Source organism: Myotis myotis, unplaced genomic scaffold, assembly GCF_014108235.1.
Source record: "Myotis myotis isolate mMyoMyo1 unplaced genomic scaffold, mMyoMyo1.p scaffold_m19_p_5, whole genome shotgun sequence".
NCBI lineage: Eukaryota > Metazoa > Chordata > Mammalia > Chiroptera > Vespertilionidae > Myotis > Myotis myotis.
Window position 1 is genome coordinate 94,679,452 of NW_023416357.1, and position 16,373 is coordinate 94,695,824.

Sequence of the window (16,373 nt, forward strand, 5' to 3'; positions counted from 1 at the left end):
TCCAGGGGATGCTAACATGCAGCCAGGTTGAGAGCTCCTGGGCCCGGAGAGAGCCGCCGTGCCAAGGTCAGCTGGGGATGGTTTTTTGTCTCCTGTTTGTTGTTAATCCTTATCGAGGATATTTTTCCATTGATCTTTTAGCGTGGGAGAGAGAGGGAAAGACAGACACATCCATGTGAGAGAAACACATCGACCGGTTGCCTCCCACATGCAACCTGACCAGGGCCGGGGCCGGGGAGGAGCCTGCAACCGAGGTACGTGCCCTTGACCAGAATCGAACCTGGGACCCTTTAGTCCGCAGGCCAACGCTCTATCCACTGAGCCAAACCGGCTCGGGCGATATTTTGTCTTCCAGGTGAGGTGGGAGCTGAGCAGGAGTGAACAAGGACCACTGGACTGGGTTCATTTGGGCTCACTGATCAGTTACGTATAGAGGGTCTATCATGGCACCGGCACTGTCCTGGGGCTGGAGATATGGGGTGGAGGGAAGAGGACAGTGAGGACCTGCCTTCATTCTGGTGGGGGATACTTTCAGGAGGAGATGCTCAATCGAGAGATGTGCAGAGCTGCTCAGATAGGGCATTTGTTTCGCTGGGCTGCCAAGACAACAGGAACTCATTCTCCAATAGTTCTGGAGGTCAGGGCTCCAAAACCAAGGGGTCAGATGGGCTGGTTCCTCAGGGGGCTCTGAGACAGAATCTGTCCCATGCCTGTCCTGACTTCTGGGGCCACCATCAGTCCTTGACATTCCTTGGCTTGCAGATGCATCATTCCAACCTCTGCCTCTGTCTGCACATGGCGTTCTCCCGTGTCCTGGCATGGCCTCCCTCCCTCCGTCTGTGTCCTCTCTTTACAAGGACACCAGTCGCTAGATCCTGAATTAAACCTGCAAAAAAACGTTACTCCAAATGAGGTCCCATCCTCAGGTTCCAGGGGTAAGATGTGGACACAGCTTTTCTGGGGCTACAATCAACCCCCTACAGACAGGGTGAGCAGGGAAGGACTCTGAAGGCGAGACTCCATGTGAATCTTTCCAGAAGCCAACTCTATGGATGTGAGGAGACTGCAGAAAGTGATCAGGGCGGGAATAGAATACTGGGGGCCAGCTATAATAATAACAGTAATCGTGCTCTGTTAACCGTGATTGTTTTGTTCTGATGAAAGAAGGCACATTCTAACCTGGCTGGGAGTTGCACATGGGACCTGGGAGCTCACCTAGAAATGAGGCCCATCCTCCCCATCTGGGAGCTGCCTATTCTCATGGAACGTTAGCAAGCTTGGTGCAGAAACCAGAGCTGCCAGCCCTTTGAGGACCCCCACCCTTTGCATACCCACAGGCCTTTGCAAATCTCCAGCCCCCATTACCTGTAAACTGCCCATTTGGCATACCCTTTTGCCTACTTCCCCATGTCATCTTTGTCCTTTTACCCAATATAGGCAGCTGGCTTTTGATGGGGGCGGGGGCACAGGGAGGAGGAGGGGAGCACAGAGCAGATTTTTGTGAGTGACCTGCTGCTCTCCCATCCTGCCGGCATTATTGGAATAAACATTCATATATGACTCAACCCTGTCTCTGCCTAATTGGCTCAAGTGGTGACAGGCAGCTCAGACCCCTTGGTTGTCTAGTTACATAATTTCTGTTGGGAGACAGGGAACGGGGGGAGCAAATTTGGGGTGTGTTATTGAGCAGATGACCACTGTGGGCAACTGGGGCTCACTTCCACCGGGGACCTCTGGAAGTTTCCATAGAGCAGGAGCCTCGGAGCTACCTGGGGGACGAGGGTGCTAAGCAGTCAGACGCCAACTCCTGAAAGTCATCGTGGGAGGAGCTCCCGGGGCTTCCCCACCCCTTTGCTGGGCTACCAGGTTCTGGAGGACAGAGCAAGCCCCCGGCAGAGAATGGAGGGTGTGTGCGGGCGTGGGAACCAGGTGTGCTGAGAGGTCCGGGTGGAACACAGCTGCGGCCGCCCCAGGAAGAACCGCTTGAGCTGCCATCTGAGGGATATGGATATAGAGGAGCCGGCTACGTGTGCCCAGCATGCCAGGGCATGTGGAAACAGCGGGGCAGAGTCCCCGAGGCAGGAGCCAGTGCACTTGCTCCAAGAACAGCAAGGATGGCAGCGTGGCTGCAGTGGGTGGGGTGGGCCATGGCGGGAGGATGGGGGAAGTCTCTGTGGGTGCAGAGCCGGGATTGGATGTGGGACCAGGAGGCCTTTGGAGAGCTGCAAGCAGGAGTCGACAGGATCTGGTCACTGTTTGGTCCGGAGGAAGCCGGCAGGGAGGGAGGCCAGGCCAAGTGGAGAAACCGTGTGTGAAGGGCCTGGCTCCACCTCTCCCAGCTGCATGCCTCGCCCTTGCCTTTCCGGGCCTTCACTTCCCACTTGAAAAGTGAGGCCAACAAGCCTGGCCTGTTTCAGGAAGGTGTTGGTGACTGCTGAGGTCACATGAGCAAGAATCCCCCCTTGCTCAGGTGCGGGCCCCGTGGCAGTGGCTGGAGCAGAGGGGGGCGTCTTGGAGCCCTGCAGCCCCCCAGGCAGAAGTGGCCTTGCCTGGACCAATGCAGTTCAGATTGGGGCCTCCACTGTGTGGCTGATTTTTGCCCAAAGTGAACTCAGCTAAAATTATGTATGATGAATGCCATGTCCTGGAGGCATGAAGACCGAGCTAGTCTGAGAAATGAGGACTGAGTCTTCAGGGTCCAAAGAGCCCTGGGTGGCTGGTCGTCTTGTTCAGGGCTCTGAGAGGCAGGAGCGGCAGCTGATATTCTCTGTAACTGGCAACACGGCGCTGACTCAGCACTCACATCTGAACGTGGAGACCGGTGAACTGAATTCTGAGAGAGCTGTGTACCTGTCAGTTTTCCCTGACAGAATCCAAGTGGTGATGTTGCAGTTAATGCCCCAACTCTCAATATGCCCAGACCATCCGTTTGGCTACCAGGAGGTCCAGCCCTGTCCATGGTCCTCCCCAACTACATCCAAGAACCTCAAGGGTAGCTACAGGATACCCATTTACTAGTATCCAGGGTTTACCCTGTGTTGGGTACTGTGCAAAGCATTTTATATGGGAACTAGAGGCCTGGTGCACAAAATTCATGCATGGGGTGGGGGTTGTCTCCTCAGCCCAGCCCGCATCCTCTCCAATCCAGGATCCCTCTCACAATCCGGGACTGCTGGCTCCTAACTGCTCACCTGCCTGCTTGCCTGATTGCCCCCAACTGCCCCCCCCCACCAGCCTGGTTCCCCTAACTGCCCCCCACCCCTGCCAGCCTAGTCGCCCCACGCAGCCTGCAGTTCAGTCGTTTGGTCATCCCTCACTAACCCCCGCTGCCGGCCTGGTCACTTCATGTAGCCTGTTCGGTCGTTACTGTTACTGTGACGGTGTCCTGGACAATTTGCATATTCCTCTATTATTAGTATACTTGGTTATCATTCTCATTTTAGAGTGAAGAAAATGGAACCTCAGAGACATTGATTGTGGAAATCAATAGAAAATGCTGGTAGAAACCATTTTTTTCATCTTTTATAAAAATAGGATTATAGTCAAGCACACAACTAGACTACATTTCCCAGCCTCCCTTGCATTTGGGTGTGGTCATGTGCCCAAGTTCTCTCCAGTGGCACCTCTGCCTTTTCTGAGTCCTTTAAGAGAGTTGGTCCTACCTCCTCCGTATTCCTTTCCTCCACCGCTTTCTGGGTATGGAAGACAACAGGGTCTGGGGGACAGTGGATGCCCTGATAGAAAGAGCCGGGGCTCTTCCCAGTGGAGAACTGCCCTGCCGGCTTGAACACTAACTGGGAGCTGTTAAGTGAGCAGGAGAGGCATTGCTGTTCTGTTAAGGCCTGGAAAATATAGAGCCTGCATGTAGCAGCCGCCAACCCAGGCTTTGCAATGCTCAGTGTGGCAGAGCCGGGGCTTGAGCAGGCTATAGGCTCCCGGAGTCATGTCAGCTCCTACTTGCTGCGGTGCATGGTCATGGGGATGGTCCTACAGCACTGGGGCCCCCAGCATTTCAAGCAGCTGTTCATTCTGTCAGTGCTGCTGGTGAGTTTGGAGTCAGGGGTTCCCAACTGCTGCCCCCGCCCCCGGCTCTGCAGAGGGAGGAGCCAGGACCATTCCACCTGCCCCTGCCTGGGGAGCTGGACAGGGCACCTGGCCGTGCAGCTTAGCAAGCTGGGACTTCCAGCTCAAAGCCTGGTGCTCTCGCAGGACGAGGCTGCCACCCGCCACCAGGCCGCCTCTTCTCTCTGGGGACAGGTCTGCGTGCTCTCCCAGACAGCAGTGCTGCCCGCCTCTCCACGTTATGCACCTGGTCCTAGTAGGTGCCCCACAGCCACGCTGCCGAGGCCCCCAGATCCTGCAACAAGCACTTAAGTGCCAGCAGACCAGAGCCACCTCCTCCCTGACCCCAGGCCGCCAGCTGAGTCAGATTCCCGGCCAGAGGGTCCTATTTCTTCCCTGTTATCCTCAGTGCTGGTGCCCTTTCCCGCGCACACATGCTGCATTTCACAAGTGGCGTTTGAACATCCCTGAGCACCCATAGGGCGGGGTTGCAGAGTCAGGGCACCCATGTCTGCCAGGCTCCTCAGCCCCTCTGTAAGTGAGGCCGACAGGTGTGAGGTCTCTGCACACCTCCACCTGCCCACAGTCCCGGAGTGCCAGCCGGATCAGGGTACGTGTGGATTAGGGTGAGTGGGTATGGTCTACCCCGGGCCCTGGCAGCTCCAGTCCCAGCCTATGCATAAAGAAAGAAAGGCACCAAGAGGCCAGGGACTCAGTTAGGGTCAATCCTCACCAAGCAAGTGGGTGGCAGGTGTGGGGTGAAGGATCTGCCTTCAGTGCATCCAATAGAGGGTGGGTAGCAGGCACCCACATCCGCAGACCCCTTTCCCACCTTCATGCCCGAGATGCCTCTACCCCCTCAACAGCACCACCTGTGCCTCTATGATGAGGACAACCCTCATGCCTGGCCCGTGTGCCCAGAGCCAGAAGCACCTGGGAATTCCTGTCCCTGCCGGGGACAGCCCTTAACCAGGAGCCGATGGTGAGAACGTATGAATACCCCCACTCCCTCATTCGAGTAGAGACTCTGAGTGAGCCAGGGTGACCTTCTGCTTGGGGCTGAACTGTGTCCTCCCTGACCCCAATTCGCAGGTTGAAGTCCTAACCCCTCACATCTCAGAATGTAACTGTATTTGGAAATAAGTCGTGGTCAATGTAATTAGTTATGATGAGGCAACACTGGAGTAGGGTGGGCATGACTGGTGCCCTCATGGGAGGGGAGGTGTGGGCACAGACGCACAGGGAAACGCCCTGGGAAGGTGGGAGTGATGCTGCCACAGGGCCAGGAACCACCAGAGGCTGGGGGAGAGGCGGAGCAGCTCCTTCCCAGATGCCCTCGGAGAAGGCACGGCCCTGTCAGCACCTTGACCTCAGACTCCAGACTCCAGGACTAGGAGACAAACAGTTTCTGATGTTTAACTCATTCAATTTGTGCTACTTTGTTTTGGCAGCACTAGGACGCTAACGCACCTTTGGTGGGGCTTTACCTAATATCACGTGGCTGAGCGGCCTTTCCCTGTCATAGCGTACTCCCCACACTCCCGGGGGACGCTGCCTCGTGCCTCCCGCTCACCTGCGTCATTGTCACAGGGTGCCATCTGCTCCTGGGAAAGTCCACCTAAGACCGCGGGTCCTAAGGAGCGATGGCAACGTACCAGGGGCAGACAGAGAACGTAAACGAGCGAGCTGGGGACTGGGAGGGTGAACGGGAGGGGACAGCCACCACTCAGCTCCTGCCGTGGGGGCTGCAGACTCAATGTTGCCTGAGCTTCCAGTTTCTTAAGAGAAACCAAAAATCTGAATTTTTTTTAAAAAATAGCGACATCTGATATTTAAATATTGGCAATTAACTCCATTTGTTTGTTTGTTCTTTTAAGCTATTCCCTAGCTCCAACTCAAACATGTCTAGAGGTCAGACCTGCGGTGGAGAGCTTGGCAGGGAGTGCACACCCGCCCTTGTGTGGCAAGAAGAGCTCGGAGCCAGAGGCCCGAGGCCCGAGGCCCGAGGCCCGAGACTGACTCAGGGTTCTCCCACCTGCTGGCTGAGTGTGCCTGCTTTAAGCACACACACACACACACACACACACACCCTGAGCCTCAGTCACTTGTCTGTAAAATGGGTACCATCTGGTGGAGCTTGCTTACTCCTGGGGTGGTCATGAAGGCAGACTGACATAATTTCTTTAGCAAACACTACGTGCAAGCAATGCTCTGAGCCCGTGGGCAACTACTAAGTCTTGGACTCCCCCCAACCCCACCCCACCCCCGCATCCTTAGAAGAAGCCACCATAATTATCTCCGCTTCACACACAGAACTGAGGCTGAGGGCTTACTGACTTGCCCAGACCTCCCAGCTCAGGCAGTGGAACCGGCATCAGATCCAGGCAAGCTCTCAGCCAGGGCACGTGGCTGCCTCTCGAGATGCATTAACATACTTTACCAAGGGAGTGTTCTCTCTCTCTCTCTCTCTCTCTCTCTCTCTCTCTCTCTCTCTTCTTTTATTTTAATAAATGGGGAGGAAGGAATGGATGGGTGGCCCTGTCTCTTGGCCGGCAGCTGCTGCTCCAGTAGGAACTGGTGTTAGTTGATGTGGTTGCACAGGCTTCCTCATCCGTCTGGACAGGGGCCAGTTTGTGAAGCCAAACAACCAGCCTCCCTTTCTCCTCAGTCTAGCATTTCCCGTAAGTGGTGGCTCTCCTGCCTGCTGGCTCGCTGCCTGCTAGCTGGCCGGCCTGGTCCGCAGCCAGGAGAGGCCTGGGCGCCGCCTCCTTGAGGCCAGGGTTTCCACGCCGCCTGGCCCCCCTTCCTGCCCCCCCTCTTCCTGCCCCATCCCAATCTGGGTCTGTGCTGTGTGTGTGTCTTAGAAAAGCCTGGATCCAGACCAGAGCCCCAGGTGGGTGTCCAGGCCTCTGTTTCCCTGACCTGAAAAGTCCTCACTGCCCGATGGGCAGAGCTTCGCTGCCCAAGCATCTCCAGAGCTGGCCATCTCGTCATTCACTTGCTTACCAGGCACCTGTCCAAGGCCCCTGGTGTGCCCAGCACGGAGCTGGTGGGCGGAAGGGGCACCGTCTCTTATGAAGATAATACCCTAGTGAGGGAGTGGGGAGGAGCCAGATTGCTAAACTAGTAAGAAAACAAGAGAATTAGAGATCATGGAAAGTTTGAGAAAGAGAACAAAACACGTCTATCTATATCCCAGACCCCAGAGAGGGACTGAGTGATTGGTTGGGATGTGAGCTGGGGGTCAGGGAAGGGATACCTCAGATTTTCAGTCCTAAGAAAATCTACAGGGGAGGGGCATTCCTGGGAGGGAGCAGCGGTTCCACAGCCCTGGGGTAGGGAGGGGCTGGGAGTTTCTGGAACTCTGACAGTCTGGCCTGCTGAGTGGGAAGGTGTGGGTGGGACAGGGTGGCAGGTCCCCAGCAAGCAGGGCCCAGTGGGGGCACGGTGGTGGGGGCCACCTCCCCTGGTCGGGGGCTACCCATCGGGGTGAGACCGGCACTCTGATCTCCCCGCACTAACCCGTGGGCAGGACCCGCCCAGCTCCTGCCACTCCGGGCGGGCCAGGCCAGAGCTGCAAGACAAACAGGAACCCCTGCCCATCCTTCCAGCTTCCAGAGAAGGCCCTGCTGTGGGCATGGCTTTCCTGCCCCCTGTCCCTGAGCAACGGGGTGCTCTCTCTGGTCTGTTTGCCGACTCCTCTCTGGCCTGATCGGATGGCAGGTTGTTTGGGAGGCCAGGCGGGACACGGCAAGGCTTGGCTGCTATTTCCCCTCTCTGGGAAGGCCAGCTGGCCTAGCGGAGGCCTCCCACCTCGGGCAAGGGCAGTCTGGAAGGGGAGCAAGCTTCCAGCACAGAATGGCCACATCGTGGGGCTGCAGGAAAGGAGGCCCCGAAGGGTGGGAGCCGGGAGTGGCCGCACAGAGGGGGCAGCCCATCCATCCCCAGGTAACCGCCCGGCAGGGCTCGTGTCATCAGAGCACCACCCGCAGGGAAACAGAGGCAGGGCTCCAAGCCACGCAGACATCCTGCTCTGTTCGGGACACACTTATACTAAAAATACATCAACTGTTTATCTCCGATTCATATTATCTGCTGTCCTATCTCTCCTGTGGCAGCCCTAAGACTCCAGGCCAGGGTACATCCAGGCCCACGAAGCCTGGGACTCCCCCCCCTGCTCCACCCTCTGAGGTGTGGGCAGCTGCCCCTGCCTCTCACCCTCCGCCTCCTGCAGAAACTGTGCCTATGCCATAGTGTTCCTTCCACCTGACCGGCCTCTGTCCCTCTCCTCACCGGCACCCAAGGCAGGGCCCCAGGCAGGCAGAGCAGATTGCCAAGAGAAGAAGGTGGGGTCCTCCCGTGGGCTGTCCTCGGGGCCCCCGTTCACCTTGCTGGGGGCAGATGGTACACGGAGTGAGCTCTGGATTCTACCCCGATGGACCTCAGCTGTGCCTGGCCCTCCACTTGCTCATCTGTGAGGTGGGGAGAGAGCCGCTGCCCTGCCCACCGCGGCCGGGGTCCTCACCCGCTCACCCACCGATTCTGTGCTGGGTACACTGGTCCAGGCACAGGGGTGCAGCACTCAGTGAAAGGAGAAGTCACGTGAGCTTTTAGAAAGGAGCGCTAAATGCCTCGAAACAAAGCTGAGCTGTGCGATCGGGAGCCAGGAGTCCCTCTGGGCCCTGGAAATGCGGCGAGCGTGCGTGAAGCACACGTGGCTGAAGACCTCGTAGAAAAATATAACGTAAAATACGCTTTTCGTCATTTTTAAATTGCTTCCACGTGAACATGATCATGTTTTGGATGTACTGGGTTAAAGGAAAATATGATTATAAGCAACTTCTCCTGTTTCTTTTTACTTTCCTAGCGGTGGTTCCTGGGCAATTTAAAATGGCACATGTGGTTCAAGTTACATTTCTGTTACTGGAGAGCGCCTGGTGGGAATCGAAAGGAAAACAAAGTTGCTCTGAGCCTCAACTTAAAAAAAAAAATATGTGCTCACATTTAAACAATAGTAAACAGTATAATAACCCCCACATGCTCATCCCGACTCAAAGTTCTCAGCCTGTACAGCCTCTTCCTTGACATTAATACATCCCCTGTTCCCCCTTCTGTATGATTTTGAAGCAAATTCTAACATCATGTCACCTGAATTTTTTTGGTAAAAATGGATTCTTAAAAAACAAAGCCATAAGCAATTCAACTCCCAGGGAGGTCCCAGCACAACACCTTGCACAGGAATGTTCACAGCAGCATTATTCATAGTAGCCAAAAGGTAGAAGCAACCCAGGTGCTCATCAGCGAACCAAGAGAGAAACGAGATGTGCTATATCCGTACGATGGCTATCGCTCTGCAATAAGGAGAGAAGTACCAATGCATGCTGCAACACGGACGGACCCTCAAACACTGTGCCCAGGAAAAGTAGCCAGGTGCAAAAGGCCACGTGTGATAGGATTCCACTCACATAAAACGTCCAAAACAGGCAAATACAGAGACAGAAAGCAGACTAGCGGTTGCCAGGGCCTGTACTAATTGCTAATTAGTACAGAGTTTCTTTTTTTAGGGCAAAGAAGCATTTCTGGGATTAGATAGTGGTGATGATTGCCCAACTTTGTGAATGTACTAAAAGCCACTGTATGTGATGCTTTAAAAGGGTCAATTTTATATGCGAAATGACCTTAAGTCAGTGGTTCTCAACCTTCTGGCCCTTTAAATACAGTTCCTCATGTTGTGACGCAACCATAAAATTATTTTCGTTGCTACTTCATAACTGTAATGTTGCTACTGTAATGAATCGTAATGTAAATATCTGATATGCAGGATGGTCTTAGGCGACCCCTGTGAAAGGGTTGTTCGACCGCCAAAGGGGTCACGACCCACAGGTTGAGAACCGCTGCATTAAGTCCTCGCTTAACGCCTTTGATAGGTTCTCGACAACTGTGACCTTAAGCGAAATAACACATCATGAAAGCAATATTCCCCTAGGTTAATTGACAGAAAAAAGAGTTACGTTCCTATGGTGAATTTCTAGTCACAAAAACATCACCAAACGTCTAAATAAAGACCCAAAACGGCCCTGGCCAGTGGCTCAATGGTTAGAGCCTCAGCCTGTGGACTAAAGGGTCTTGGGTTCATTTTCCGTTCAAGGGCATGTATCTGGGTTGCAGATTTGATCCCGGGCCCGGGTTGGGACGCATTTGGGAGGCAACCAATCAATGTGTCTCTCTCACATTGATGTTTCTCTCTCTCTCCTTCTCTTCCCTCCCTTTCAATCTCTCTAAAAATCAATGGAAAAAATATCCTGGGGTGAGGATTAACAAAAAAATAAAAAGACCTAAAACACTTCTAATATTAAACTTTGAAATCAGTGTGAGCTAAACATAAACTTACAAACGATTAATAAAAACAAGTAAGGTCATGATTTCCAACATGCTTATTCCACTTCAGGGTTGTGTATGGAGGTGGAGGGTGGCGGGGGGGGGGGGGGACAGAATCTACCGCAGCGGCTCAGGGACTGGGGAGGGACCCCCCCCCCCCCCCCGGACAGGATGCCCGTCCACCGCAGGCCACTCACACACCCACAGAGGCGCAGACTGGGACAACGTGGACAGGCCAGTTCGCCTCAGATGCACATCCTCGGGAGGTGGGAGAAACCGGAGTCCCCCCGAGACAACCCACACGGGCATGGGGAGAACACGCAAACCCCACACAGATGGTGGCCTGGGCTGGGAATCCATTTCTTCTCCCTCATCAACATTATAACAAAACGGCGCTGCACGCAACAATGCTTTTTGAGGACCCGCTGTATATATCAGTTTTTAAAAGCCACAATATCATTATCATGTCTTAACAATGAGTAATAACCCTCAGTGTTATCCAACACCTCATCGGGGCTTAGTCCCTGATTCCCTCATATTTTTATTTTCCCGTTTGTTCACATCACAGCGTAACCAGGCCCACACGTGGTGTGTGATAAATCTCGTTAAACCAGAAGGCTCCTCTCCCCAACGGTTTTCTTGCAACATGTTTAGGGGGGAGGACCTGGGCCCTTTGCATCTTCCCACAAGCTGCGTTCTGTTGCAACCCTGGGGTGGGGGACCCCACATTCTCAGCCTGCAGGGAACCCCGCCTCACCCCCAGGGGCAGCTGGCGAGATGGCAGACGACTTACCAAAGAAATAGCATATCCAGGTTGGGGCCAGGAAAGAGCCCGGCGCAGGTGAAGGGGAGGGCTGGGCCTTACCTGCAATCTGTTTGCGGAATGGATGGTGGTGGTTGTCAGAAAGACCAGGAGGTATCCATCAAACAGGACCCTTCCCAGGCCCCTATCTCGCAGGGCCACCCATCCTGCCAGAGCCCTTCTGGTGCAGTGCGGGAGGTGGGGCGGAAACCTGAGTCTTTGTCCTCAGTCAGGTGGCTTCGACCTTCCCCCGCCCGTCAGGTGGACGCCAAACTCCCCTTGGCCCAGAAGGCCTTGCAGGGCAGGCTCGGCGATGCACTCTGCTATGGTAGGCAGGCCAGATGCGATGATTCTGAAAGGCTCCCAGGCCCTTCCCGCCTCAGAGCCTTTGCACCTGCTGCTTCCTCTGAATCAAAGCTCCTCCAGGTCACACACTGATTTTTCACGGGGCTGGAAAGGTAGAGGCTTAGAGCAGCTCCTCCTGACATCCTCCCTAACGTCCCACCCGCCACCGCCTCTCCACCAGTGGTTCTCAACCTTGGCTGCACATTAGAATCACCTGGGAATCTTTTTAAAATCCTGATTTCTGGGCCTCATCCTTCGGAAATTCTGTTTCTTTGTTATGGGGTTGGGACCACAACATTAGTAACAAAAAACAGAATTTCCGGAGGATGAGGCCCAGAAATCAGGATTTTAAAAGGATTCCCAGGTGATTCTAATGTGCAGTCAAGGTTGAGAACCACTGCTCTACACCTTTGCTCTCTCTGTTCTGAGTTCTTGAAAGACGGTTCACATCTTTCCTAACTCTCTCTCTCTCCTCTCTCTCTCTCTGCCAGGTTTGGTAATTCTTATTCTCTCTTAACTAGAATTTCAGCCCATTGCGGGTGGGACTCTGCTGCTACTCAAGCACACAGTAGGTGGGTAGGTGGGTGAGTGGGTGAGCGAAGGCCCCCAGAGTGGGCAGGGCAGTGATTCTCTCCCCATCTCACAGGTACAGCTGAGGTCCATCTGGGTAGAACCCAGGGCTCACGCCATGTACCACCTGCCCCCGGCAAGGTGACTGGGTGATACCAAACAAGTTTGGCTGCCTGCCGCTCAAAAGCCAATAATCAAGAGACAAGGGCTGGTGGAAGGAAAGTAAGTTTATTAAAGAGCCAGCAGTTTGAGAAGCGACTCAGGTCACAGACCATCTTAACGTCTCAGCACAGGCAGGCAGGTGCTTTTATAAGGCGGGAGACAGAACGAAATAAAAACCAGAGGGATCGAAAGAGTTCTCCATGGAGGGAGTCCAGGCAGGCCAACAGGCTGTTCCTCTGACAACCGGTTGAAGGCCAGCAAATCACCCTGAGCCGAAATGCCTGAAGGTCAGAGTCTGCTTCTTTTTTAAAAAACGATATTTTTGTTGATTTTTTTCTTTTTTTGAGAGAAAGAGAGGGAGAGAGAGAAACAGAAACATCAAGAACAGAGGCACATTGATCAGCTGCCTCCTGCACAGCCCCTACTGGGGATCGAACCCACAACCCAGGCACGTGCCCTGACCAGGAATCAAACGGGATGCGTGGGATGATGCTCAGCCACTAGGCCACACTGGCCAGGGCAGTTCGCTTCTTGTGAAATTAGCTCCTAGCATTCTTAAGCAAACAGGCTACTTATCAGCAATCACATATTAGTTGACAGGTCACATTTACAGAAATAATGTTAACAGATTGGTGGAGTGAGGTGCATAGGGATCCTGAGGGGAGCCCACAGGAGGGCCCCACCTTCTTCTCCCAGCAACCTGCTCTGCCTTCCCAGGTTCCAGCAAGGCGGAAGTCAGGACTGGTCAGGTGGAAGGACCATGGTGACATGAACTCAGCTTCTGCAGGAAGCGGAGAGTGAGAGAGGCAGGGGCAGCTGGCCTGGAGTCATAGGGCTGCCAGATGAGAGACAGGACAACAGGTAAATTTGAATTTGAGATAAACAACTGATAATTTTTAAATATGTCCCAAATATTTCATGGGACATATTTAAAAATTATCAGTTGTTTATCTGAAGTTCCATTTCTCTGGGCTCCCCTATTTTTACTTGCTCGATCAGGCAACCCTATCAGGGGGGAATGGCAGGGCCATTGCCAGGTGCCAGGTGGGCAGACCTGAGGGACTAGCAGGATCTTAGGGAGTGTCACCCCCGGGGAGTGCGAGGCTGAGGATGAGGAGAGGCTGCTGGCCCGGGAATGACAGGCCTGGGGTGCCACTCCCAGCCTGCCCGATGGGAGAATGGGTGTAGCTCAGGGCCTTTTCCAGCCCCAGGTCTGATCACACACACATCCTGCTCTCACTATTGAACTCTGTGCCAAGTGCCCGTTTCCCACAGGATAAAGAGCAGAACATCCGTGTGGCCGGACCCAGGCACAGTTCAGCCATGCCCACACCTCCTGCCTCCCCAGCCATGGTCCGGGCTGCAGTACTCAGCCACGTCGGTTCACACCCAAGCTCCTGCCTCCTGGTCCAGGTGTCTGAGGTCCCACCTGGGGGGAAGGGCTGGGCACGGCCCCCTGCCCCAGATGTGTTTGTCCCAGATACAAGCCGTGTGGGGCCCACGGCAGGTGCTCAGGAAACAGCCAACTGAGCTGGATGTGCAGTGCCCATTCCTCTATGAAGACAGATGCCCTTCAGTGGGCGTGACTCTGGCATGAGGCTCACCCCCTGTGTTCTGCAAGGCCCATGGGGGTTCCTAGGACCCCAGGCCTCTCTGCTGACGACCACAAGTCCCTATCACCAAGGCCACTGTTCTCTGAGCCCCTATTCAGAGGAGGCAGTTTACACGTGTTTTCTCTGGTCGAGGCAAAGTCCCTGCTGGGTGGGGGTAGGTATGGCCCCATTTCACAGATGTGGAGACTGAGGGCAGAGAGGTGAAATCTCCTCAAAGCCACCCAACCAGGGAGTGGTGAAGCCACTTTCCCAGCCAGGCCTGCCCAGCTCCAGGTGTTGACCTTCAAGGGCCATCCAGAGGCCAGTGGCTGCCTAGGCCTGGAGCCCCTCCCCTGAGTGGTTCTGGCTCCAGGGCCAGGGCTCAGAGACGGGGCTGCTCCTCACAGCGCTGCTCCCCACCCCCTTCTGGGCCAAGACGAGCAGAGGGTGGCTTGTGTGCGCATACTCAGTGGTACCAGCGTGAGGAGAAGTCAGTATTTCCCAAAAGCCTCTGATCCCAAGAACTCCCCGGGGCCCTCGTGAAAAGCAGATTCCCAGGCGTGGGCCTGGTGATTCCGAAGCCTGGGGTGGGGGCCTGGAATCTGCCTCTTAACCAGCAGCCTCCGGTGACTCCATTGCAACTGGTTTCAGAGTCAATGATGAATTCCCTGGAGAACCTCAGGCTCTCTGCCCTCACCCCAAATTCCGCAATGACCCCAGGGCCATCCTGGTGTGTGGGCAGGGAGGGTGCTCTCTCCTGGGTGGGGAGACTGGGCCTCCCAGGTCTGGCCCCGCCATCTGCATCCTCAGCCTGTGCCCCCAGATGGACAGGTTGGGGGTTGGAGAGAACGGCATGACCCACTGCTTGTGGGGTGACCTCCACGTGCTGGGAGCTGTGGCTGTTTCTCGAGGCACCCCTTATCCGATGGCTGACAATGAATGGCAGTTGGTCCCCAAAGGGGGCTTCCAAGGGGGTTTTCCTGCCTCTTCACCCCGTTCGGGACTCTCTGAGCCCCAACTCAACAGATACCAACAGCTGGTGATTCTCGGGGTAGGAGAAAAAGCCCCTAAATGTTCTGCAACGGTTTCTCACCTCCACCTGCCCCCGCAGCTCCTCCCAGGCAGCTGGGGCCCAGCCTCTCAGTATGACACTCTTTTGTGCCTGGAGCCAGCTTTGGGTTAGAAGAGCCAATAGCCTTTCTAGGAAATCAGGCTTTGGTGGTTGAGTCATTACAGTGGGAAGGGTGGTCCAGAGGCCGGTGGCATCAGCGTCACCTGAGAGCTTGTTAGAGCTGCAGCACCTAGGCCCCACCCAGACCCCCTGCCCCCTAAAGACGGCATTCTAGCCCAGTGGCTCTCAACCTTGGCTGCACATTAGAATCACCTGGGAATCTTTTTAAAATCCTGATTTCTGGGCCTCATCCTCCGGACATTCTGTTTCTTTGTTACTAATGTTGTGGCCCCACCCCATAACAAAGAAACAGAATTTCCGGAGGATGAAGCCCAGAAATCAGGATTTTAAAAAGATTCCCAGGTGATTCTAATGTGCAGACAAGGTTGAGAACCACTGATCTAGCCCCACGTACCCTCCCTCCACACATGCCCGCGGGCCTTTTGTGGGTCAGTTTATTTCATTTATTAGGGGATGAAGGGGAACCTACCCAGAGATCAGAACTTAGGCAGCTCTGCTTCCTCCTCTCCTCCTAGCACATCCCAGGCCGATCACTAGGGGGGCAGCAGAGGTTGAGTGTGTCAGATGCTTGTGCCCGCAGCCCTTCTCTGGGTCACCAGGGGTGGGGGACAGGCCCCTATTGCCTGTGGCAGGAGGGCAAAGGGCAGGACTAGGGTGTTGGCGTCTGGACTCTCAGCTGGGCCAGGAAAGACTTTCAGGTGGCAAGCCTTTCTTCCTGGGAGATACCGGGAAACACTATTACTGCCAATAGCAGTCACTTTGTGCTCAGTATGTGTCTGGCACCCGGATGCATGCAGCTGTCACTGTGGTCAGCAGTGATTCCCAAGCTGTGGCTGCAGCAGCGTCTGCTGAGAACGGCAGATTCCAGGACCCCACTGCAGGCTTCTCCATCTCCAGGGCCAGGCCCGGGAATCTGCTTTTACTAAGGAGCCTGGGAAATTCTTGGGATCAGAGGCTTTTGGGAAACACTGACTTCTCCAAACTCTGAGTGGGGCTGCCCAACACTGACATTCATTCATTCACTCATTCACTCGCTCATTGGAAACTTATGGAACATCCACCTCATTCACTGATCCAGCCCCTGTGTTCCTCCCAGGATCACTGTTCAAGGTGCCCAAGTCCCCCTCTGAGTCCAAATAGCCCCCTCCCTTCCACCGCTCTGTCTGCACCCCATTTCTCCACTCCCCAACGAGTACCCGGGCCAGGGGCCCTCCAGGCCCCGCCCCATCCCGCACGGGGGAGCCCACCTCCCAGCCCGCGACTGCGCTCT